Here is a 24,853-nt window from a genome sequence, read left to right as displayed (position 1 = left end):
GAAGAACCGAGGGCAGGAGGAGCCTGCCTCGCCATCCGCGCCCCGTGTTTCGGATAGGCCACCGGAGGTGGTGGACCAGGAGTCCGCGGAGGGGGATGTTACCGAACTGGAGAACCTACCCATCCCGGCTGAGTGGCACGTGGAGGGAGGTCCGACCAGGGAGGAATTCTGCAAGGGCCAGAGGGAGTGTCCTACCCTTGAGGGACTGAGGCGACAGGCCGAAGCCCAGGCAGCAGGAAACGTTGAGGGGAACTACAATATTTACTGGGAGGATGGCCTCCTCTACAGTGAACCCAAGGCACCCATGCACGGATCGTCACGGGCCTTGGTTGTCCCTCAACGTTACCGAGCCTTCCTTCTGGAATTGGCTCATGAAATCCCCTTGGCAGGACACCTGGGGCAAGACAAGACCTTTGCCCGGCTTGTCCCACACTTTTATTGGCCTCAAATGAAAGTGTCATCCGACACCTACTGCCGGACGTGTGTGTCTTGTCAAGCCAGTGGGAAAACAGGGGTGAAGCTGAAAGCTCCCCTGGAACCACTTCCTGTCGTTAGCACCCCCTTTGAAAGGGTGGGCATCGACATTGTGGGTCCGTTAGATCCGCCTACTACAGCTGGTCACAGGTTTATCCTGGTTCTGGTGGATCATGCCACACGGTACCCAGAGGCTATACCTCTGAGGACCATTACTGCACCTGTTGTGGCTAGGGCCCTGATGGGAATCTTTACCCAAGTGGGTTTTCCCAAGGAAGTTGTGTCCGACAAGGGGACCAACTTCATGTCAGCATACATGCGGGCCATGTGGAAGGAGTGTGGAGTGACCTACCGGTTCACCACTCCTTACCACCCCCCGACCAATGGTCTGGTGGAGAGGTTCAATAAAACCTTGAAAGGCATGATCAGAAGTCTGCCTGAAAGCCTGCGGAGGAAATGGGACGTCCTCCTACCCTGTCTATTGTTTTCTTACAGGGAAGTGCCACAGAAGGGAGTGGGCTTCAGCCCCTTTGAGCTTTTGTATGGGCACCCTGTGCGTGGACCTCTCGGCCTGGTGAGAGACGGATGGGAAAGAACTCCCAGAAAGCTTCCCCAGGACGTGGTGAGCTACATGCTGGCCTTCTGGAGCCAATAGGCTAAGTTGTGGAAGCAAGCTTCTGACAACTTGGAAGCCAGCCAAGCAGTGATGAAGGCGTGGTATGACCACAATGCTCACCCGGTGGAGTTGGAGCCTGGCCAGAACGTGTGGGTGATCGAACCAGGAGAGCTTAGCGCCCTCCAGGATCGCTGGTCAGGACCCTTTGAGGTGTTGGAGAAGAAGGGTAAGGCTACCTACTTGGTGGATCTGAAGACCCCTCGCCAGCCCCTACGGGTGCTGCATGCCAACCGCCTCAAACCCCACCATGAGTGGCCCGAAGTCATACTGCTGATGGTGACTGACGGAGCAGAGGACGTGGAAAGCGAGCCTCTCCACGACTTATTTGCGTCTCAAGAGAAGGATGGGTTGGTGGAGGGAGTGATTCTCTCCCCGTCCCTAACTCCTGAACAGCAGGAGGACTGCCGCCAGGTCCTGGGGCAGTACTCTTCGTTGTTCTCCCTTGTTCCGGGTAGGACTCACCTGTGCGTCCATGACGTGGACACAGGAGACAGCCCACCTGTGAAGTCAAAGATCTACCGGATGACAGACAAGGTGAAGGCCAGCATTCACAGTGAAGAGAAAAGAACAAGGGAACCCGTTCTGGTAGCCTAGGGACCTCGGGTAATAACTTATTTTGAAGAACAAAGGTCCTTGGCATAGGGGGAGATAGTATAAATATTTCAACATAGACTACAATGAGCACTATGGAGGGTCTTCCAATGTCCAGCCGGACAGAGGAATATTTATTCAATTAAGATAACAGGATGGACAAAATACAAGGCACAACAGAGATGGCAAACGGCACAGTCCTGTACCGAGCGTTGAAGAGAAGGTATAGGGAGTATAGACACAAGAAGGAAACAGCAGGCAAAAAAATGGTTGAAGGAAGAGCAAAAGGCGGCTTACATTTACATAGTAATACTGTGTAAGCTCAAACCAACAAACAACGCACTCATTTTATCATAATGGTTAAATTGTGGTGTTTGCTACAAAGGTCGACGTTTCGATCCCTAGCTCTCAATACTATGGGATCATCATCAGGACTAGAAAATGAACTGTTGCCTGATAGATAGTGTCAAGGAGCCTGGGAAGCAGCTCGGAGGGTGCCTGGAACAGCGCGGCCGTACGGAAAGGCAGACCCTTGCTTCCTCCGGCCGCCAGCTACTCATCGAGAGCTCCGGTCCCGCGCTTTCTTGCAGCCCCATCCGCTGCACATACTCTCTTACTCAGGCCCATGAACATCCGTTCCGGCCCCTTGCGCCCTTTTTGTATCCACAAGCTCCAGTCCTCCTCAATGCTTGTTTCATCCGTCGTCCACTGTCCCTAAAACGACCACCTGTGGACCACGCTCGAGCCTCCAGACCCCCTCGAGGGTTGTTCACGCATTGCCCACGAGCTCCTGGCGCCCATTGAGCGGCTCCTGGCACCCACCGAGCTGTTCCAGGCACCCTCCGAGCTGCTTCCCAGGCTCCTTGACACTATCTATCAGGCAACAGTTCATTTTCTAGTCCTGATGATGATCCCATAGTATTGAGAGCTAGGGATCGAAACGTCGACGTTTGTAGCAAACACCACAATTTAACCATTATGATAAAATGAGTGCGTTGTTTGTTGGTTTGAGCTTACACAGTATTACTATGTAAATGTAAGCCGCCTTTTGCTCTTCCTTCAACCATTTTTTTGCCTGCTGTTTCCTTCTTGTGTCTATACTCCCTATACCTTCTCTTCAACGCTCGGTACAGGACTGTGCCGTTTGCCATCTCTGTTGTGCCTTGTATTTTGTCCATCCTGTTATCTTAATTGAATAAATATTCCTCTGTCCGGCTGGACATTGGAAGACCCTCCATAGTGCTCATTGTAGTCTATGTTGAAATATTTATACTATCTCCCCCTATGCCAAGGACCTTTGTTCTTCAAAATAAGCATTCACAGTGAAGTCACTAAGATGCTGGAGCTAGGAGTGATTGAACCTTCCAGCAGCCCCTGGTCCAGTCCGGTGGTACTAGTACCAAAAGCTGCACCACCGGGGGCCCAGCTGGAACTGAGGTTCTGTGTGGACTACCGGGGCGGATGAACTGATTGACCGGCTGGGAGCTGCCCAATATCTGAGTACCTTTGACCTTACTTCCGGGTACTGGCAGATCTCTCTGACTGATGGAGCTAAGGAAAGGTCAGCCTTCTCCACGCCCAAGGGCCACTACCAGTTCTGCGTGATGCCCTTTGGGCTCAAGAACGCACCTGCCACGTTTCAGCGTCTGGTGAACCAGATCCTCACCGGAATGGGGAGTTTCTCTGCTGCTTATCTGGACGACATTGCCGTCTTCAGTAACAGCTGGGAGGATCACTTGCGTCACCTGCAAACTGTTCTCCAGGCCTTCAAGCAAGCTGGTTTAACGATTAAGGCCAGTAAATGCCAGATCGGGCAGGGGTCGGTAGTGTACCTTGGACACTTGGTGGGTAGGGGAGCGGTGCAACCCCTCCAGGCGAAAATCGAGGCTATCATGGCCTGGGAACCCCCCAAGACTCAGACTGAGGTCCGAGCTTTTCTGGGCCTCACCGGATATTACCGCCGCTTCGTGAAGGGGTATGGGACCATTGTGGCCCCCCTCACGGAGCTTACGTCCAAGAAGCAACCTCGACGGGTAGTCTGGACGGAGGCTTGTCAGCAGGCCTTTGTGAAACTGAAGCAAGCCATGTGCGAAGCCCCGGTCTTAAGGGCCCCTGACTTTTCCAAGGAGTTCATTGTCCAGACGGATGCATCGGAACATGACATTGGGGCAGTGTTATCGCAACTCAATGAAGAGGGTCTGGATCAACCCGTGGTCTTCCTATCCCGGAGACTACTTCCCAGGGAACAGAAGTGGAGTGCAATAGAGCGTGAAGCCTTTGCAGTGGTATGGGCTCTGAAGAAGTTGCGGCCATACCTGTTTGGCTCGCACTTCCTAGTTCAGACCGACCACAGACCCCTTCGGTGGCTGATGCAGATGAAGGGGGAGAATCCCAAGTTGCTAAGGTGGTCTATCTCCCTACAGGGAATGGACTTTCAGGTGGAACATCGGCCTGGAGTGGACCACGCCAATGCAGACGGTCTCTCAAGGTATTTCCACCTTAGTGATGAGAACTCCCAAGGGGTTGGGTAGCTCTCCCCACTTTCAGCTGGGGGGGACGCGTGTTAGACCTGTCAGCCCTTTGGGTGGTCCCTCCTCATCATTATTTATTTTGTCCCACTTCTGCCTCAAACCCTGTTATAATTTTTCCTTTTTGGGAACCACCAGACTTGTTAGTGTTGATGCAGGGTCAGGGAGCCGTTTTCCCTACACCTGGAACTTCTGTCTGAGGGCCTGAGACACAAAATGGTGGACACCCAGTGTCACCTGTGACATAACCAGAACCCACTGGAGGTTTCTAGAACCTTCTGTAACATTCTAGAATCCTGTGATAGTGAGAGGCAGTTTAGAATGTTGGGAGGCCATCCCAGAGTGGCAGTTGGCATCTGACTGGAGAGGAGAGAGGACCAGAGATAGAAGGAGGACGTAGTAAGGCAGCAGGGGTGGAAACCAGTGCTTGGAGTGGGGTCCAGAAACCCACCCTTGATGCTAGTCCCTACTGACCAAGCCCAGCCTAAAGCCCTGTGTGGGACCAAGACCAGAAGAACCATCTTAAGGATCTGAACATTTGGAACAGGCCTTAAAGAGGAAGAACAGCAAGCTCCTGACCTGTTCAGCAGTGTCCTCCTGAAGTCCTGACGTCGAGAAGCCTGGAGACCTGGGGCCTGAGGAAGAGAAGCGGCGCTGACAGAAAGCAGACGTCGTACCCGGAGCCGTCAGAGGTCGAGTGAGGGCGCCGACGGAGGTCGTGGAGAGGCACCGGAGGTCGAGTAGGGAGTCACCGGAGGTCGAGTGAGGGCGCCGACGGAGGTCGTGGAGAGGCGCCGGAGGTCGAGTAGGGAGTCACCTGAGGTCGAGGTGAGGCGTCGACGGGGGAGTGGAGTCCGCCCACCGGAGTCGCCGGAAACTGAGGTGAAGCGCGCCGGAGGTCGGGAGTCGAGATCGCACTCCGGAGACACCCGGAAGCGGGGAGACCGTGTCCCTGCGACGCCGGAAGGCGACATCGAGTCAAGACCGCCCAGCGACATCGAGTCGAGGCCACCCCGCGACATCGAGTCGAGGCCGCCCCGCGACATCGAGTCGAGACCGCCCAGCGACATTGAGTCGAGGCCGCCCAGCGACATCGATCCGGAGCCGCCTCACGACGTCGACACGGCGCCGAGCGGAGCCGATCGTCGAGGAAGGGACAGTAAGTGGTAGAGGGGCGTCTAAGGCCCCGTGGAGCCCTAAAAGACCATTCTAGGGGCTAGAGGGGTGTTAGAACCAGCCTGGGAGTGCCAGGGGTGAACTGAGACTGGTGCAGTGACATCTGTGAGGGGCTGTGTAGTTTGGAGGGCCAGATCATTAGGTTACCCTTGTTCTGCCTCAGCTTAAGCCCCAGCCTTGACCAATCTAGGTGGGACACCCCCATGCCACCCAAATGACCACAAGCTGTGTATGGGCAAAGTAAGACCAAGTGACCTCATGAAAGTGATCTGATCTGTAATTGTCATTGATTGCTTTACCTTATTTATTGAAGGTGCTTTATTTATTATCTTCCACTAATTTATTCTTGCACTGTATTCATTGTCTGACTGTATTTATTTGCCGTCTGTATTTATTGCACATCTATTTATTCTTTGCTTAATGATGACCTGAACCTATTTATTGAAACCCCAAAGTAGCATTATTTATTTGACCTGCTCTTTTAAAGGAAAATCCTATTGTATTGTATTTATGTAATGAAACCTGCAACTAAGAGAAAATAAGATAAAGACATATATATTTTCAACTTGACTTCCATAATTTTTATGGTGTAGTGTCGTTTTTGGAACGGATGAACACATGGTTATTGTGAGGGTGTGACGTACGCTTAACACGGTGCCTGACCCCCAACCGCTCGAGCCAAGCTACCACTGTGCTGGGAACCTGGTGACTGCTAACCCGGTTGCCCGGTTTCCAACACCTACCAAACCAAGGAGTACAAATCCTACCCTCACGCTGAGTCAATTAACAAGAGAGAGTCTGGCATAGGAGGTTACATTTTTTTTCCGCAAGGATTGACCAGTGGCAATAGCTACATCCTGAAACCTAAGGCCACAAATCAAGTTAAGGCCCTCATCTCACATTCGAACTCCATATTTTATAAAAATAGAGAATCTTCCTCCTTTCCTCAAGGAAGAGTACAAAGTCCATCAAAAGATGACTCACTGAGTACTTACGACCCCACGGGTAGGGATACTGACCAAGGTTCTCCATGATTTTCAGCTTCAGACCTGGGATTCGCCAACCGAGTCAATGTCAATCCTTAAACGCAAAATTTCATGTCTCAGAAATGTATCCAGAGTTTTATACAGATATGGGAAAAGGTTCATAGTCTCCTACGAAATAAGGAAGGGAGTAACAGAGCTCCTATTCTTAAGATAGTACAAATCCTCCCTTTGGCTAGTTTCCACAGCACATTGCCTAAGGGTACCTTTTATTCTATTGATTTACAATACTTAACCTTCCTCCTGACGTAAATCATAGACTCCCCAGATGCCCTAGCATTACTGACACAGGGTTACTCTTGCAAGAAAAGTTGACAATACCTCAGGAAGGATTTGAGCTGATAGCTTTTCATCTTGAGCCTCGTTTGTGATCAAAAGCGCAGGGCTCTTGCATCTGCCAGGGCACTCCATGCAATAACCCTTAGCTCCCTCCTTATAGCTTGGATCATGCACTTTTGCGAAGGTCGAGGAGCAGTTTCAAAACACCACCCTTCTAGGCTCTCCAATGGGACTCACCTATCCATTGCTTACACCACAGCCCCATAAAGAGCCTGAGGAATAAGTTTTCTCTGGATCACCTTAATCAATGTCTCGAAAGTATAACTGCCAAATCTTTGGTCAAACCTTTTCAGGGCCTTCAAATTACAAGTTTCTGAGAGGCCATATGTTTATCCTAGCGCAGATCATCTGCAAAAGCCATACCTAGATACTTATATTCTCTGACCTGCTCTAGGCGTACATTCCCTAGAAACCAGGTAAAGGTCCTTTTCTTTTTTCACAAAGAACAATGTCTTTGTTTTATCAACATTAATAGTCAATTTATTTTCAAAACAGTAAGAGTTCAGAGCATTAAGTTTTCTTTGGAGCCCACTAGGCGTAAGATCCATCACTACAAGATAATTCGCATACAAGAGGCAGCTAGTATTCCTACCCCTAATCTTCGGTGAAAAGCTGAGAATCACTTACGTCTGGGGAAGGTCCGCAATGAATAGACTGAATAGCAAGGGGGCTGCTACTCACCCCTGGCATAGACAATTCTGTACTGGGATTTTCCTCGACAAACTACTTTAACCAATCTAGGTCAACTGGAACCCAGTCATCACTGTGGAGTGTTGAAAGCAGACCCTACAGAGCACCAGAGATATTCCACGGATGGAGTTTTCGCCAGAGCGTACTTCTTTCTACTTTGTCGAAAGCCACTCTGAAGTCAACGAAGCAGCAGCACATGCCACCTGCTAGCTCCATTAACCTCCCTGCGACTCACCACAGTGTAAACAGTGGTCCATTATAGAATACTTTGATCTAAAAACCCCTTGCTCAACGGGGATCAGCCCAGAGTCAAAAGCCCAAGCAGCTTAATGCTTCAACAGAGTTTGAGCAAACAATTTAGACGCAATATCTAACAGGTTAATCAAGCAATAATTAGCAGGCTGATCCAATTTACCTTTTTTGTGAATGGGCTTCATTGTGGCTCTTTTCCAAGAATCCGGGAGACAATCTGAGTATGTTACCCACTTGAAGAACACACTTAAAATTAGACCCCACTTCTTCGGATCGTTCTTAAAAATTACATATGGAAAATCATCGGAGCCAACTGCCTTGGAGGTCTTCATATTGCTGATTATTTCGGACAGAATTACTGGGGTCTGAGTGTTTACGATCGCCTCCACATCGACTTCAGGACAGTACGCGATCGCTACCCAGTTCTCAAGATCACGCCACTGTAAAGTGAGCAAATAAAAGTATACCAGTCTTCCTCACTGAATGTGCCTCAAGGGAAGAAGGTGATGAGAGGGTTACCGAATTCACCAGCCTCCAAAACTTCCTACTATTTTTGTTCACAATGGCCAAACAAACAGCACTTAAGGACTGGCTCCGTACAGCCCACACACGACCTTTCATAAGAGATTCACTGATACAATCCAATTGAAAGAAGCCTGCATTATTCATGCAACTAGAGCATCAGTAGGCTCATAATACCCCTTTTCCAAAGTTCAAACTATTCCTGACCTCCTCGAGCTTTTGAGTCAGCCAACCAATGGTATCCATCTACCTTCCCCAGAGGTCACGAGCGAGAAAGAAAGGGGGGTGAGGGGCCGAGTTGCTAATTTCATATTAAATTGCATCACAAACCTAGACATCCGCTGTTGAAAAAGATGCTGAAAACTGGACTAAGGGTCAGATTTACAGTTTTGTGGACTGGTTACTGTGTTACAAACGTGACGGATATCCTGTCTGCCTTATTAGAAGTGTCATAGAGTTCACCAAACTCGAAATTAGGCACTAAATCACTTTTCACCTCCACTCTCATAGCTTCTCTATCTCCCATCTTGGTTCCCTTTTTGTGCTCTCCTGCACTCTACTTTCCCTAATCTGGGCTGAAATAAATTAAACGTACATATAAGAAAGAACATGGAGCAGAAAACAGCCAAATAAAAACCTCTGTTGACGCTCTTAATAGGACGAGTCCCCCCATGCCCACAAATTGTCATTTCGTAGTATAACGGCTGCAGCAGCTGCTCTCGCAAGAAGCAGTCTCCAGAGGGGCGTCCTGTTAATAGAGAAGCATTAGCGGCATTAAGAGCCACCGGGAAATCCGGTAATGGAACTATCCCCTCAGCGGCAGAGCCTCCGGCGCTGCGTGATAACGTCATCTATTGTGCGCGGGCCGCGTGCCTAAAGAATATCTTGTCGCATTAGCGCAGCCGGATTATTACTGGTAGATTGAGCTAGCGCCCGCAAACCTTGAATCAGAGCAGATAGTTACGCGCCAAATAGCGCTGGTGACCCATTCCACACTGTGCCCTATGCATTCAGTGCACTCACATCCCCTATAACAGGTATCTATGTGCACCTGTATCCTACGGGTGTTATTGGCACCTGTTGTTTTCTGAAGGACTAGCCACGTTTGTGAAAAAAAATATAGTATATATCAACGTTGGCCCCAGAAAAGGACATCTTGGCCCTCGTCTGTGTCCCGGCCTGTTGCAATATTCTAGAGAGGCTAGTATTGTATTGTAGCATTTCCATAGTATTTACTACCCCATATGGGTTGCTAAAAGGCTTACCGCAGGAATAGCACCCTATATCGCGTGGGGTGTGTGGTTGGAAGGGTGCTATCTTTGCTTTGAGCCAATGGGGTAGGTATTTCTACGTCATGTGTGATTAAGTCTCCCTACATTTTCTGCCTTGAATCTACAATGGATGTAGTGTAGTGGGGACCTACACAGACTTTTCTATCCAATCCTAGGGGTAGAGAAAAAAGTTGCAACAGGCATATGGAAGGAATGATGGATCATATGGGGTGTCCACGACGAGGATGTATGGTAAGTAAATATGGGAGAATAAGCATGTCACGGACGGTGACTTAGTGGAAATGGAGGAGCGAGCCAGACCTAGAATTTGTGAGATGCAGGCAAAAATCTGGAAGGTGTCACACGGGAAATACTCAATTTCTAAAAAGAATTTATAAATGCAGAAGTTATTAGATTGAAGGTAAGGGAGAAGAGTGAAGGAGTTAAGGGCAAATTTCAGAAGATATTTCCTAATTCACGTTTTTAATGTTACATATAGATTGCATTTTTTTTTTTACCCCTTTCTGGTTATTTATTTACAGGTAGTTTTCGCCCACCAGAGTCTGATTCGAGCTGAAAATGTCTTGCTGGAGTTTTGAAACTGATGTGTGCTGTGGCCCCCAGATATTGTCTGCTTGTACCGCTTTTCCTCTGGTATTTCGAGTGGCTTTTGCAAATAAGATATGCCCTTGTGTGCAATTTTCACTCAGACGACAGCAAAATGGATTTTTCTTAGTACGTGTAATTTTCACGAAAATGGCAGGTATTTTTGTGGGGAAACAATTTTGCAATTTCACTGACCACCTAGAAAATATTCTCTGCGCACTTGCATCTCTCATTGCAGCTGACCTTGGGATGCATAGGAATATTGCTGGCAAAAACTTGGAGAAAGTAACAGATTTAAGTAGCTGAGGTGAGTTTGTGGGAGACTCGGTTTGTTGCTTTAAGCGGTTAAAGGGGTGTCTGTCAGAGGTTTTATGGGGAGAGACTAGCTAGAGCCAAGCCAGGGGCCTGCCCTGACTAACAGTCAAAACATGAGGTGAGTTGTCAAAAAATTGCTGTCAATGCTTTCTCACTTTCTTTCATTCTCCCTGCATCTTCCCAACTGCCTTGGCTTGCTCTTTCTCCATCTAGGTATCCTCTCATGCTCTATTTCTCCGTCTTTTGCCCTTTCTCTTTTACGTACCTCTGTTTCTTTCTGACTCCACTTTCTCTCTATCTTTGCTTCCACAATTTCTCCCTCCTCCATCTCTCGCTTTATCTCTTTCTCTACCGCCCTCTCTCACTTTCTTCAGCTCTCGCTCCCAGTATCCAACTACCCCTCCCTTATCCTCTGCCTTTCTCCACCTCTTTCTTAGTTTCTTCTTCAGTCTTTCTTTTTTTGTTTATCAATTCTTTATTGGGCTTGATTGCACATAGCCAGGGCTACAGGAATTTGGCGATTGTGCGGCTGCCCCGATTTTCGCATAATTATAGATTTGCCACATTTGACACATAATCCATCATCTATCGCATAATCTGTAGATTTTAACAACAAAAAAATAGTTTCTAGTTCAAACGGTTTAAAAAAAATAAAAATGCAGCGACGCATGTTGCTGCGCATTGAAAGGCCCTATGCAAAGCTGGACTTGTCACCTTTTTGTAGCTTAATTTGGGTGTTAAAATGGTACTTATGTGGTGCAACCAATGCCCACACAGTGTTACCAAGTTTAGAAATGGCAAAATAAAGAAGTAATACTATTACAAAATGTGCCTCATTATGCCACATAATTTGGATTTTCTTGCCGCATAATTTACTCAACCCTGCCACATAATTTGACCCTCTCCTGCCGCATAATTCCGGGGGCCCTACACGTAGCAGATCCACGTACAACAAGCAATGGTCATATCAAACGTTCAAAATGTGCTAATGAAACTATGAAGTCCATTAAAAAACATACATGAATTACAACAAAACAAATATGATGTTGTCCACAGTAAGAGCCTCATCATAGCACTTGATCATCGTTAGGAAGTACTAGCTATGTCTAGTCCCCTTGCTCATGCTTTCCCAGAAAGACCCCATAGATCTTATCCCTTCAGGCTTTCCTGATCACTTTCTGTCTCCCTCCTGTACACTGGGCTATCGGCCCTCTTGAGCCAAGTTCTTCCTTTATGCCTCTCTTCTCTCTGTACACTTTCACACCATTCTCCAAGCCCCGTTAGGTGCAGAAGAGAATAGGCCGGCCAGTGTTATGGGCTCTGTGCATTTTCATTGTGGGAATGCAAATAGCCAACAGTGCTGACCACTTCTGCCCCCACGGGGGCTTAGGGAATGATGTGATGGTGCACTAGACTAGAGAAGGCAGAGAAGTACAAGCTATGAAGTCTCAGTTCGGCTCCCTTTGGCTTGGAACTCCAGTCTTAACTTGTGCCGAACCAGAGCCAGGCATCTGGCTAAAGCCTTCAGTGGGCTGCCCAACTCTAAGGCCTCCGTTACCAGTTGGGCAGTAAATTCTGACCCACGAGTGAACCCTTCTTTAAGCTTGGGTTAGAATTAGGAGTTGTTAAGTATTTAATGCATCCAATAATTATCGGATGTGTTAAATAACTCAACCGTCATTACATTTTGGCATGTGGCACCTGCCACAATTTAACAGGGAAAACCATACAGTATTTACAGTATTGTGCAGATTTTGGTGCGTTAAACAGCAAAATCTGCATATTATTCCCCAACAACTCGTAATAGGTGGTATTTATTGCACTCGATAAACAACGTACCCCGAGGTATAGTTATTTATCATGTGTGATAAATACCACCTATATTCGTAATCCGATCCTAGCTGTGGGAGACCGAGTGAGAAAGAGCTAGGGCTGAAGGGCAGCAGTGCCAGCCTTCGCTTGACAGCCACCGCCTCAAAGACCACCCAAGCTCCTAGAATGAGCACCCTATCTCTGAAGGTACTGGCCAGTCTCAATCACCATCCACTTCAAAACTGTCTGGCCTACCATCAGGGCTGGACTGGTCATAGCGGGCGTTTTCCCGGTGGGCCGGAAGGTTTTGCACCCTTGGGGGCCGTTTTTGTTACTTGGAGCCGTCTTTTTTGCAATATCAGCCCCCTATAACAAAAGCAGCAGCAGTGTTTCCCACCAGCACCCCTGCAACCTCCCCCCCCAGGGGCCAGTTTGAAAATTAATTGCCAGGGCTGGTTTACATTCCCAGTCGGGCCCTGCCTGCCATGTGTAAGCTTTGCATCGGGCCCTGCTGCGTCAGTGACATTGAAAAACACCTTACAATACTATGTTACAGAGCCGACGTCTATGCAGATAGTATGTACTGATCTTTTTTGGCAGTGAGGCAGTGGAACGTTTGCCAAGTGACATTATTCGTTCAAACAGAAAGGGTCTCTGTTACTGGGAAAAGCCAACAAGCGCCTTATTCTCCACACTACTAAACACGCCCCCTCGTAGACTCTACTGGGCAGGGAAGATGGGAGACCAAAAGAGGATATATATTTTTATCCATACAAATAAATATTCACGTTTTCCATGATTCACAGCCTACCTCGCACAATGGCACTGCTATTTCTGGATGGGTGTGGGAGGAACGCAAAAAATACTGTTTTTTATTATTAAGCTTTGATTTGCAGCTATGTTTTGATGTACTTTGTGCTCTCATTTTGTGTTGAACGCCCGTGCCTATTTTCCAGTCAAACTTCTGGGCTAGTCACAATACGCATAGGCAGAGAATGCGATGGCGGAAAAGGCCAGCCTGGCCCAGCGAGTCTACCAAGTCCAATTTCTTGATTTTAAGGCAATGTATATGCAAACTTATAGTGCCACCAATGTTTCGCAAATATTAAAAACTTTAATACTTCTGAAAATATTTTATCTTTGCAAAACTTCGCCTGCGGCAGAATTTTCTACAAAAAATAAAATAAAATAAAAAACAAAAACATGTGTGTTATTTTTTCCATAAATTCTCCCCCAAAATTAGAATGAAGGTTATTTCCCCTTATAAATCTGAGGTTTATCTTAATTTTGCCTCACTATTTTTTTTAATCTTCGTCAACTTTGTGCAGAAAAGTTTTGGTTAAAACATCTATTCATTGATGATATCCAACTTCAAACACATCGAAACCTAATGGTTTGTAGTTTTACTTTGATATCTTGGTCTTACAAAAGAATGTTACCCGAGTTTTCCTATGATTGTCAATACTAAGAGCTCTAAACTCGCTAATTAATATAGAGGCTGAAGATACATGTGCGCTACTGCCAAAATTATGAGGGCACCGATATGATCTGATTCCTCAGTGATCACTGGCATGGGCTTATGTTCCTCCAGGCAAATCCCAAGAAAACTGGATAGACTTTTCTGATGTTTAAATAAAGTGTAAGCAACAGTGGTGTACAAATAAAAGGTTACAGGCTGTAATCCCCACATTTGTGGATAAATCAAATCAGATCTTACCTTCGTATACATAAGTGAGTTTGCCCTCGTATTGAAGAATAGCAATTTTTTGGCTTGGTGCTGCGGGATTGAGATGCAAAAAAAGAGACCTGCTGTAAATTTATCAGAATCTTACCTGTAGGATGCCCGCTGTATGCAAAGGTTGAGAAAGTTCATCCATTGTTTAAGTGAAGAGCAAATCTTGAAAACTCGAGAGCCGTATGTGCTATGCACAAAACAAAGTAATAGATGCTTGTTATCAATTGGCGGTGCATCCTATATTCTGTCGAGCCGCTGGGAGAAACACCTTCCACTAGGATTGAGAATGCAATTTTAGCTTCAATCACCTGTCGATGGATCCTCTCGTTGAGCCATGGATGGGTTCCAGAGATGGGCCGTGCAAGAGGTTCCTGCCTGTATTTTCCTTTGCATTGTTCCAGAAAGGCTTCATGAGCCAGAAATGAAGTGCCTCCTTTGGTCTCTTAGGCATACCACCAAGCACAACATCCCTGCGACAAGATAAAACCTGGAACTACAAGCAAGCCCCTTAGCACGTAACTCATAACAGTTACTTCTGCTGTTCTCTTCGGAAGCTGCCTTTGTCCCCGCCAACCTTTGGCAGTTTTTCTCACTCAATGTTTTGACAAGTTCTAAAAGCTAACACAAGCTTTACTGATTATAGCTAGCCTTATCGTTGCCATTACCTTATCTTTACTGTTATTTGTTCTTCCTATATTATTTCCTGATGGCAGTGTCAGTATCATCTGCCTCGGTTTCTGGCCATACCAGCCCTAAATACCTTTTAGTATTTTCATTGTTTGATCCAATAGTTTCCTGCATTTTATGGGAAAAGAAATGTCACATGGCTATTTTGCCAACAGCGGAATGAACGGCGTGAGTTTTTTTTCCCTAGAAATTCCCAGATAACCAAATTTTGTGTTTTTAGGCACATCATGTTATGTTTCTGTGAAAACAGAAAATCTGCACAAACATGCTGGTCACCAAACTTTAGTATCAAATAAAGCCTCTGAGTAATGCTGGCCTAGTCGCTTGACATGCCATTTCTTAAAGGGGCCTTCTGGTGAATGATGTCACAATGTATCTCAAAACCCAAGCAGACCTCATCAAACAAAGCAACACTTTAAATTATGCTTCTCTGGGGGTTGTTAGTGATTCAATACTGGGTAAAGAGAACTTCCTATACACTGGATGACCGCTTCAAAGGCTATACATACTTCATTTCTAATGTTAATGTATGGGAGATCATTTTGGGTCGAGAGGGAATCTATAGCAAGACAAGGAAAGGTATAGGTTCAAAACCCCTTTCACTTATCCCCTTTACAGAAGACCCCCTTCCCCCTGTTATTCTGATGAACGCGTTTTAAAAAATAAAAATCTCGATTTCCATTATATAGGACAAATAACCTTTAAGTAGACTGCGACAGAATGCAGTATTTTTGGGGATCAAAGTAAAGGGGGCTGAGGCCGCAGTTGGAAGATACAAGAATAAATTAAAGGATTTGCTGCCCTTCACTCATGAAACTCTAATGTTGGGGTGGTACCTACCCCCGATGCCACCTCTTCTGAAGTTGTTTCACCAACCTAACTGTTTCTATAATGGAATGTATCAATCTGACTGCACACTAGCACGATTTTCTCAGCCAGTGCCATTAACTCACTTTTAATAAGTGAAATAACATTCAATATCGAATTGCAGGGAAGGTTAATCATGACTAATCCTCATAACCAACAACACTATTGGAATAACCACTAACCTTGGGTTCTGCAGTATTGTGCCACTCACCGTTAAGCACGTCAGTGCTACCTGAGGCGTAGTAAGCGCTAGTTAAATGCAATTACAAATTACTTTTGCAAGACCCACTGGCCAAGATTGACTATGTTCACTAAAACACCAAAGTAACCGGTTAATGGATGTTTCTGGAACTGGGTAAAACAAGCATTGGCATAGCCAATAGGTCTCGCCTTTGGGCCCTTATAAGAGTTTAGTCATGCAGCACATATCCCAATAATTTTAATTTTAAAATAAGAGCGGGGTGGGACTAGGGGGCAGCAACTGGAGTGAGAAGTAATGAGCAGCGGGAGGCTGAGAGAGGGCATCCACGGGAAGGGGGTGGGAGCATCGTGCACAAGTGACAGCGTGCACAGGTGAATGCGGGCTCACTACATTCAGTGGTGACAGAAGACTCACTGTAGGCAGCGTGTGCCACTGAAACTCTGCCCGGTTGACAACGGAGGGGCCGCCACAGCGGCCTCTCACCGCTTCACAGGACTGCGAGCATTACACATCTCATACATTAAAACCTGTAGACCTTACTCACAGGTGGCAAAATGCACTGGAACACCTGACGAAACACGCACACTCGAGTAATGGCGCTCACTCCCAGACCTGCACGAACGGGCGCCGGTTTTAAGAAAGCGTTCCTGTACTGTGCTAATGATAGCAAGTGCTATGCACATGACAATCTAGCATTCTTCGAGCGGATTCATTGGGAAAGGTCAGTGCCCAAAACACTGACGCTTTACATGGGGGGTGAGGGGGTGGGCAAGGGCTGTACCCTCCCGTTACTTCTAGGAGGCAGACACAAGATTGTCAACTCAGTGCTGCTACTCGAGGAGCGAAATTAGGCTAGACTGGTGTGTGACTGACTCTTCCCCAGCTCTGCCGGCCGTCCTGGGATCTCACTAAGTCCATGTAGACTATAAAAAGGGAGGCAGGCTATGTACTGGAGCGTAGAACACGATCGAAGAAAAGCAGTTTATTCCTTCAAATTTCAAACTACAATCGGTGTGGAGGGAAAATACGTTCCAATATTAACTAATAAAAAGTAACATTGGCTATGTTTCATTCTCAGTCTGACTCACACCGAACTTCTAACGTCGCAGAGTATCTGCACTAACCATTGTGCCCCTCCACCCCCACGCCCCCTACTCAGCAGCAGTCCACTTTCCAAAGGACCGCCAGTGCTAGGAACAATAATGGACTCCGTTCAGATACAACACACCTCAAGTTAAAATGTCTCCAGGTGAACAAATAAAAGGCTTTGTTACTGCTCAACTCAAAGGCGCGCTTTTAATCGATGCCGGGTAGATGAAAAGGTTAAACTGACCTTGCTGGGTTTCGCACCTCTGGTATGCAGAATCCACAGAGATCCCTGCAGCAGCAGGCGTCAGACCCGCTGAGCTGCCTTACTGCCACAACAGTCATTCCTGCAGCTGGCTTCCCTTCCGTACAAATGACACTGGATGTCCTCCAAGTACAGCTGAGAGGACAAACTGTAAGTTGTGTAATAAACTGGATCTGAGATATGACACGCATTGACACCGGAGGATCAAAAGTCCTGTAGGTTCCATTAAGCCCACCTCCCCCACCTGAGCCTGTGAAGGGTACGCATCAAACTCACTTTGTTTGCTATCACATGGTGTGTAAACACTGGGACATGACATTTTAGTTTAAGCAACACAGCACAGAAACGTTTCCCTTCCAAGAATCTGCCCTCACTGTTTTATTAAAGCGCCTAGAAACGAACATAAAACTTTCTGAAGCTAGCGCACCCTCAGAGGTGCTGCCTCCAAGTACTCATCCCAGCAGTACATGGCGGAAGGAGGGCTGCTGGCGGTCCGGTTCTGTCTCCGGGTGGGGAAAGATTCTGAAATCTGGGATGCTGGTAGCCAGGGAAAGCCTGCGTCTGCGTCAAGAGCTAAGACAGCGCATCTGCGACCGGAGGCTATATTCAAGTGTGCATTCACCATCAACATTTAAAACACTGCCCCTCTTCTTCCTGAATTGGGGGGAGGGGCAGGGCATTTGGATATCTCATTCCAGTCACACGCATTGGAGAAAGCGCACAGCCCTAGCACTTTAAAACATAAAACAAAAAAGCCAATCCTCAAGCACAGATAGCTTATCAGCAACAGCTGTCCCCGAGAGTCGCATTGCCTGTTAACTGTGACGAACAACAAGCGAAAGAGAAAGCACGTCATTTTAGGCGCAGCTACTATTGTTTAAGTGGCGGCGTGTGGTGCTGCTGAAAGGGTCATCTGATAGCCTGCGAGTGGTGCGCACGCGCTGTAAGGAATTTAAGGAATGCGGCTGCCACCCTGCCACCGCTGCTTGCCCCCGCAAGCAAAACGCTGAGGGAGTGAACCTTTGCTAAAGAGGTGGAACATGCGCCCGCCTTTAGCCATTTGCAGGCTACAAAAAATAAATGACACAGGCAACAACCAACCTAATGCGTGGGGGAAGTCCTAGCTGCATGGAGAAGTTTGGAGTGCTTACAATAAGCCTACTATAGTGCAGCGCATGCGCGCTGCGCTAGGCACAACCTAAAAATGGCAGATTTGTGACTCAGCATGAATACTTTGGCACCAACAGTTGTGCAGGACTGACTCTATAAAACAAACAACATGAGAAGTTTGGATGACAATAATTCTAAGAGTAAATGGGCCGTGTTAAACCAAGGACCAGTTAGCCGCTCATTCGCAGGTGGTCTAAAAACACTGTTGCAACAGTCTATGACCAGCAACTAGTCTGAAAACCAGCTTGAGATGGATGTATCTACTCTTGTTGCTCAACGCAACTTGCAAGTTGGTTAAAAACAGCACACTCCAGTTATTTGGACAGGTACGGAAGGTGTGAAATAGGACTAAAATTACCTGTGATTTCCAAGTCCAGAGAGGCCTTCTTTAGCACAGGTATGATCTGCCGGCATTTCTTTTGTGCAGGAATTGAAAGGTCTTAACAAGCCGTTGATGTCAGCTAGAACACCTCAACGCTTTGTCATTAAAAGTTCTTGTCAAATATTAAAAAGCAACTTACGTGATCTAGCATTTGCATAGCACACAAATATCACTAGTGTGGCTTCTTAGTGCCCAGAATTTCCAGGCCTGTATGCGGTGCTTTAATTGGGTAGGTACCGAGCACCTGCACTTCTTTAAGGCAAAAGGGAGAGTACCATCACTTCTCAGCACTGCGGTAATACATTTAATGAGAGAGTGCTGTCACTTCTCAGCACTGTGGTAATACATTTAATGGGAGAGTACTGACACTTCTCCGCACTGCGGTAATACATTTAATGGGAGAGTACTGGCACTTTTCCGCACTGCGGTAATACATTTAATGGGAGAGTACTGGCACTTCTCCGCATTGCGGTAATCCATTTAATGGGAGAGTACTGGCACTTCTCAGCACTGTGGTAATACATTTAATGGGAGAGTACCTGCACTTCTCAGCACTGCTGCAACACATTTAATGGGAGAGTACCAGCAATTCTCAGCACAGCGGTAATACATTTAATAGGAGAGTACCGGCACTTCTCAGCACTGCGGTTATACATTTAATGGGAGAGTACTGGCACTTCTCAACGCTGCAGTAATACATTTAATGGGAGAGTGTCAGAACTTCTCAGGAGCAAACAGGTAAGGAGGCTATTGAGTGCCAGCACTTCTCTGTTTCCATTTAAAGCACTACCTGTATGTTTGGATGGAAGAACGTGTAGTTGAAATCTGTCTGAAGTGGTATAAGATGTTGGGCATGATGCACAGGGTCCAACACACAGCAGCGGCCCCTGCAGGTAAGAGCGGTAGGGTTGTAGAGCCAGGTAGGGGTGGGGGGGGAATTCCAATAGACGACGACGAGGGAAAATTAATTATTTATTTAATTTCCCCTCGTGATCATCTGTCAAATCCCTCCCCAACCGGCCCCTACCACTTTTACCTGCATGGGCCGCTGCTGTCTTGTGACATGAGTGACGGTAATGGAAATCCATTCACAGCTGGGGTGCGCGCCAGTCTTAAAGAGGTATGCAAATAGTAATTACTTCTATGTAATAAGGAGGGTCAACACCAGGCTACTTTAATACATGGTTGTAAAGTGCAATTAATTACAGGACATGTTCGCTCCATTAGTACTTGGAAAAGCAGAGCTACCCACAAGTGCTACAGCATTCTGTTCCAAGCACAACAGCATTTAAAGCTGCTCGTGTGTACAGGGTGAGTTGCAGGGTTGGACAAAACGGTGATTTTTATTTCTGCCAAACATATGTAAATTTCACCTATGTTTATTTTGCTAAATGTACTTACCCGATATCTCGCTTGAAAACCGAATGCGAAGGCATACCTTGCGTGTAACAGTCACGTGAGATGCGGACAGTAGACTAGTTTGAGGAGAAGGTCCCTAAGGTGACTTTTGCGGTTTCCATGAGATAGTTTCTGCTCAAACCATTGTCTCGCAGGTGAAAATTATGTGGAATTATGTCAGGGGCGGCTCCGCCATAATGGCGGAGGAGCGCCACCCCACTGCCCAGAGCTAGCAGATGATAATAAAATGATAATAACACAATGTTCTTTTCATTTTATTTATCGCTGTCCCGAGCCGCACAATAAGTATAGGGTGGGGCCGGGCATGACAGGGAGGCGGAGGAGTAGTGTGCCCTTATAAGTGTGCATGTCTGCTTGGCCGGCCGTCTTAGGCCGGCCATACCGACATGCGCACTTATGTTTCACAGCCAGGCTGGAGAAACAGCACAGACTCCAAGGCACTGTCTGAGCGGCAAACGAGGCCATTCAGACCAATCCTGGTGCTGCTCTCAGATGAGAGCAGTGTCTGGATTGGGTGAGGAGACTCTGCTTTGAGGCACATCCACTTCCGAGCACCAACGAGGCGGCCGGCAGCAGGAGCGGAGTGGCAGGTACGTTTTTTTATATTTTTATTTTATTACCCAACCTCTCCCTGCTCCCATCTCACCCCACCCCCCTGCCCACCCTCACCCTCCTGCCCTACCACTCTACATAGGTGGCGGCTACCACTGAATTTTGTGAAGGTGAAATGACAGTAAATTTCCTGAAGTTCACATAAAGCAAAATATGATAGATTTCGCCCGTGCAACAAACATTTCATCTGCACCTAGTAAGTAATTCTTTCAAGAGTCCAGGTACATTTTTTTACACCCCAAGTAATATTCACACCATCACTTATGGAGAGGGGGCTTTTTAATGATTTGAAGTATGCGACCCTCTACTAATACTTATGAGCACTTTTTGTCAGTAATTTCCGAGAGGTGATTCTATTTCTGGTGTTTCAAAACAGACGCGGCCCGTACAGGTAAGAGCGGTGCAGCAGGGTTAGGGGGAAAGTCGACAGACAACGGGATAGGTAAAATTAATAAAGCCACCTACCTACGGTGAGCGCAAAGTAAGTGGTTTTGTTTTTGATTTTAATTTTACCTATCCCGTTGTCTGTCAACTCCCCCCCACCCTGCCCCACCTGATCGTTCTTACCTGTACCGGCCGTGCCTGTTTAAAAGTATTTTTTATTTGTGCTTTTTATATAGTGCTACTCATACAATGGAGAGTATCAATGTGCTGTACAGGTAACAAAACCACCAAAAGCCACAGCATTTGGTGTTTGTAGATCGGGGTTTCAAACAGTGGCATAATCACAACTCTAATATGTCAAGACCAAAGATTCATGTTTAGCAGAAAACGCAAACGCTGACATTGTTTGTCCATCTTTCCCACAGCAAGGTTTATTAAATGTGTGTGTGTGGAACAATCTCTGGGTACAGTTCAGAAACAGGCGCCATTTAAAAACACTGAGCATGGAACCCTCATCCAGCCTGTTGCATAATGCCACCAGCTCCCACTCATGCCTGTTTGTCATGGTTTTACTCATTGGACTGGATATCTGCCTTGCGCATGTTGAGGTATGGGTTACTAGGCCTTCTCTGAGTACCCTCTTTCTGCCGTGCACTCAGCACCCCGCAGGCCCTCTGGCCAGGTAAGGGCTGGACTTGCCGTAGCGGGCACCGGGCGTTTTCCCTGTGGGCCAACAGGGTGGGGGCCTGTTTTGGACCTCTGGGGCCGATTTTGTTACTGGGGGCCAGTTTTTTCAGCCCCTTGTAACAATAAAACAGCTACAGTGTTTTCCACGTGCACCTGTTCCCTCCACCCCTCCACGGCCGGTCCGACTCAATTGCCAGGGCCGGTTTTGCGTTCCCAGTTCGGGCCCAGCGGCGTAGCTAGGGGGGGCGGTGGGGGCGGACTGCCCCAGGCGGCACTATTTGGGGGGCGGCGGCCACACGGCACTGGTGGCCCGTTGCGACGGCCTTTATAAAGTATTTGGGGACACTCACTAAGTCAGTGTCCCCAAATAAATTATAAAGGCCGCCGCAACGGGCCACCAGTGCCGCGCGGCACGCGCGTGGCCACAGTTTTTGAAGTGCAAGCGCACGGTCACAACTGCTGCGGACGTCACATCCTGCTGCCTGGGAGTTTAGAGGAAGGTGCGCACCTCCGTGGGCCGTTTTGCTGGTGGTGCCGCAAATTGAATGATGGCGCTGGCGTTCACAAGGCTGCTGGAATCTATCGAGGTCTACAAAAAGGCAAGTAATTAATCCACATTTAATAAAATGTTTTGGTATTCTAGGGCTATGGGTGGATTCTCTTCTTTATTTACTTCAATTGTCACCTCTTGTTACTCATACAGATTGTGCAGCCTAGTTGTGCCCAATTGTGAAGAATGTATGCTTTTCATTCGGTAAAAAGTATTGCCAAATCAAAACAATCTGAAAATATTTTCTTATAATTCTCTTGCTTTTTTTTTCATATTTACTTTTGAGCCCGAAACTTACGGTTGAGTTAGATAGCCAGTCATACTATTGCATGAAGTTGGCACATACTGTTAAGAAACTGTTTGAGCGTGGGCTTGGGTAAGCCATCAATCACTTCTTAGCCTCGAGCCTTTGGCTGAACGACATTCTGTTCTAGGCTGTCAGACTGAAAAGTACCTAACAAATGTGTCTGTATATACAAATATTTTTACAAAGTATAGCACCAATAAATTACATCATATGTTTACCATTTTGAGTGACAGAAGCACAAGAGGGGTGTAAATGCGAGACCTATTGCATTGCAAATGCTTGTTTATATAATTTGGCATAAACTAAAGACATTTTGTGTTGAGTCTGAAGCAGAACTAGTTTGGGCTCTGGAGCAGAAGAGAATGGTTGCCTAAGTGCGTATTCACAATAGGCAACAGATTTCATATAAATACCAATCAATAGCAGTATATTGATGTGCATTTGCGCTTGTGATGTGTACATATGTATGTGTATACGTGAAGGGAAATGGTATTTAGGTATATATCTATGGGCATCTATGTTAATGGAACAATATATAGATCTATTCTATGACAGTGAAAATGAATGTGGCTAAATTAAATATGCTACTGGGGAGAATGTATACTAATACACGTATGCCCTCTCCCCACTCCCATTTTATACCACAGAACAAATGTCAGATTTTATGTTATTGTCATAGAGCAACCCATCTAATGTGGTAAAAAAACACTCTTCTTCCTCAGAGATTATTTGCTTCTATGTCTTTAGAGTATACTATCTCTGCTGATGCTCACAAGGCCTATTCAGTGTGCCTGCATCTCACTGTATGGATTTAATCCACTATCTCCTCTTAAATTTTTATTATATATATATATATAAATGGATTTGTTTATAACTACTAAAGAAGCCATACATAAAGTATGCAACGGGTAACGTGTTATGTACTATCAATTTTAAGTTAGGGAATAGTCCTCATGACACACTTGAGGCTTTGCTTCTTGTAAATCACTTTCCCTCCTATCCAGAACATTGCTGACAAATAATAGATTACCCTTTGCTCATAGATAGATCGATAGTTAGATAGATAGATATATTGCGTTTACTCGTTGTTTTCTTTCCTGCAATTGAAAAGCTTTCTATTAACTAATAGATACAGAAGCTAAAATGAAGCCGGGTAATTGGAGGGACCATGATATTTGGTCATTTAATGTCAGCTGTAGATGATGGATCCCCGAACAGTGTCATGTATGTGCATGTTTGCATTGTGCTGAGGGGATTACCAGGTATTCGTTCCCGCAGCTCTCTGATGGATGTCACGTGCGGTTTTTCTGAGTCCCCAGACAGATCATGCAGTCTGTGTTTTCTCCTTTGTACTGCCGGTCACCGGTGTATTCAACTGTGTAGCCTTGGACTGTGTCATGTATGTGCATGTAACTTGCATGATCAAGGTCACTATTAGCGGTGATACTACGTGTCTCTCGGACCTCTTTCAAGTGCTCGTTGTCCTTTTTCCCAATCACCCCCCCCCCCCCCCTCCGGGGCGGCAATCCGAGGGATAGCCCCGGGCGCCACGAGCTCTAGCTACGCCTCTGTCCGGGCCTGGGCCACGTTGGTGCTGTCTAACTCTCAATATGCTTTAGTCCCAATTACAATCTCAGTTTGGTGCCTGTCTCACAACAAATTTCAACAGAACGATATGCTTGACTGGGTAAAACTGAAAGCCTGACAAAGGTGAAAGTACTTTTTTTCAAATGTGGAGGGAGGCACATCGCCCTTCATGTTACGAAAAGAGCCTCCCCAAGGGACAGATACCCTAGAAGGCCTTCCCACCAGCAAACAATAATGAAGGAGAGCACAGCATGAGAAAACAAGCAATTGAAGGCAGAATCCAGGAAACACATTAGGATGAGACAAGCTAAATCTTACACTAAGTAGTATTCCAAATCTTGTTCCCATTGCATTTACCGGGATCCCCACCCGTTCTGTGTAATACTGTATAACTGATTGCATCACGATATATGTTGTATAGCGCTCTGATACCTTCGGGTCTGGCTAGCGCTATATAAAACTCTTAAATAAATAAATACTCACAAAAACCTGATACACTAGCATTATTTTGCGGGTTAATGGCAAGATGTTGGGAAACTATGTAAAAAGATTGCACATTAAGATAATAACTTTCATCCAGTGATGTTTATTATCCAGGGATTTACTAATGTAAAGTTA

General features: G+C 46.5%; 1 protein-coding gene across 4 annotated transcripts in view; it reads right to left on the bottom strand.

Annotated features, from left to right (window-relative positions):
• The window catches only part of PALM2AKAP2 (PALM2 and AKAP2 fusion), an 843,707-nt gene that overhangs the window by 154,649 nt on the left and 664,205 nt on the right, over positions 1-24,853 (bottom strand). The window lies entirely within an intron of this gene.

Source organism: Triturus cristatus, chromosome 2_2 (assembly GCF_964204655.1).
Source record: "Triturus cristatus chromosome 2_2, aTriCri1.1, whole genome shotgun sequence".
NCBI lineage: Eukaryota > Metazoa > Chordata > Amphibia > Caudata > Salamandridae > Triturus > Triturus cristatus.
Note: the sequence above shows the minus strand (reverse complement) of the source record. Positions and strands in the feature narration are given on the sequence as shown.